The sequence below is a fragment of the Petaurus breviceps genome, unplaced genomic scaffold (assembly GCF_028583685.1).
Source record: "Petaurus breviceps papuanus isolate PSGF00001 unplaced genomic scaffold, PetGlider_PUasm1.0 189, whole genome shotgun sequence".
NCBI classification, from domain to species: Eukaryota; Metazoa; Chordata; class Mammalia; order Diprotodontia; family Petauridae; genus Petaurus; species Petaurus breviceps.
Genome location: NW_027185809.1, coordinates 42,707,125 through 42,709,394, shown reverse-complemented (window position 1 = coordinate 42,709,394; position 2,270 = coordinate 42,707,125). Strand labels below are relative to the sequence as shown.

At 39.6% G+C, this 2,270-nt stretch overlaps 1 pseudogene; it reads right to left on the bottom strand.

Moving 5' to 3' along the window:
• Window positions 1-1,539: 1,539 nt before the first annotated feature.
• On the bottom strand, window positions 1,540-2,062 carry LOC138164075 (small ribosomal subunit protein uS15-like; annotated as a pseudogene).
• Window positions 2,063-2,270: the final 208 nt, after the last annotated feature.

The following is a 2,270-nucleotide window of genomic DNA, read 5'->3' as shown; positions in this document are numbered from 1 at the left end:
TTTTAGCAGGATATAGATTCCTTCCTTATATTTTTAATTAGATCAATTTTTTGCATTTGCTTTATCTGAGATAAGAATTGCTACCTGCTTTTTTTTTTACTTTAGCTGAAGTATGATATATTTTACTTTAGCCTTTTACCTTTACCCTGTGTGTATCCCTCTGTTTCAGATGTGTATCTTGTAAACAGTATATTGTCGGATTATTGTTTTTGGAGGATTGTGGAGGTTCCTGCCTCCATTTTATGGGAGAGTTCATCCAATTCACATTCACAGTTATGATTACTATCTGTCTCTTTCCCTCCATCCTATTCCCTCCCCTATTTATGCTTATATTTTTCTCCCCTTCTCCCTGTCCCTCCTTAAGAGTTTTCCTTTTGACCACCACCTCCCTCAGTATTCCCTTCTTAGCAGACCCCTCCCTTTTCCTCCCCTTCCCCATTACTTCTTTCCTCCCTTCTAACCACCCCTTCCTTTTGTAGCCCTTCCCCCCTCTTACTTCCTGTAGGATATTTTCATACTTAATGTAGTATGTAATTTCTTTTTCGCACCAAGAGTGACAGGAACAAATCTCATGCACACCTCCTCTCCCTCCCCTCTTTTCCTCTATTATGATATGTTTTGTATTTCTTCTCTATAAAGTCCTATGCTTAACTGGTTGTGTTACTCCCTCCTTGCAGCAGAACCAATGAGGAAAAAGCTCATATCATACTCATCTCCCTCCCTTCTTTCCCTCTACTATATTCTTTTTATGCCTCTTTCTGTGGAATAATTTACCCTTTTCCACTTCATTCTTTCCTCTTCTTCCATTGCAGTCCCTTTGTAGCCCTTAATAAGGTTGTTTTTTTATCATCATTTAGTATAATTTATACCCATACCCTCTACCTGTCTATAATCAGTTTACTCTTATTAAATAACAGGGTGTGTGTGTGTGTGTGTGTGTGTGTGTGTGTGTGTTTTCTTTGTTTAACTTTCTATGTCTCTCTTGCATCTTGTAGTTGGAGGCTGAATTTTCCATTGAGCTCTGACTTTTTCATCATGAAGATCTGGAAATTTGTTATATCATTGAATGACCATCTCCTTGCCTGGAAGAATATATTCAGTTTTGCTAGGTAGGTGATCTTTGGTTGTAACCCTAGTTCTTTTGCCTTGAGAAAAATTTGTATTCCACTTCCTCCGATATTTCAGTGTAGATGCTGCCAAATGCTCTGCTATCCTCATTGGGGTTCCATGATATTTGAATTGTTTCTTTCTGGCTGCTTGAAGTATTTTCTCCTTTACCCCATAGTTCTGGAGTTTGGACACAACATTTCAACGTCTTTGCAATTTGGGATCTCTTTCAGGAGGTGACAGGTGGATTCTTTCGATTTCTATTTTACTCTCTGGTTCTAGTATCTCAGGGCAGTTTTCCTTGATGAGCTCTTGGAAGATGTTGTCCAGGCTCATTTTTTCATCATGATTTTTGGGTAGGTCAATGATTCTCAGATTATCTCTTGTGGATGTGTTTTCCAGATCAGTGATTTTTCCATTGAAATCTTTTACCTCTTTTTCTAAATTTCATTCTTTTTTTTCAGTTAGAGGTGACTTTATTACTTGAGTACATAAACCAAAATTTATGCAACCAGAGCAGTGGCTGTGGATGATTCATATTTCCAATTAGGTGGGAGCACTCTCTTGGTCTTGTAGTACCGAGCCAGCCAGTGAATTCAGCTCTCATTCAGAATCAGATGGAATTTAGTGTCCTTTTCGTTTCTGTTTCTCTCAAGATGCTTTCAAACAGCAACAGCTTTCTTGATCAAGTGATAAAGATCTTCAGGCAGATCAGGGGAAAGTCCCTTGGACTTTAGAATTCTCAAAATTTTGTTGCCAGTTAAAAAGTATACTTGTGCCACACCATGACAATCACTCAGGATCACACCGATCTGGGAGGGCATCAGGCCCTTCTTGGCCAGCTTGTAGATCTGCTCCTTCACGTCGTCCGAGGTGAGCTTCGGCCATGTGGGCACGCTGAGGCAGTACGGCAGGACTGGGACAGACCCTTCCCAGGAGCGTGCATGCGACCCATGATGGCAACTAGCAGGCAGCGAAAGAGAGAGGGATGCAAAATGAGACGGGAGTCTAAATTTCATTCTTGATGTTTTGTTTGACTAATTCTTGGTTCCTCATAAAGTTATTCTCTTCGATTTGGTTGATTCTAGTTTTTAGGGAATTATTTTCCTTCGTTAGTTTTTGTAGCTCCTTTTCTATATCACACATTTTTCTTTTTAAGGAGC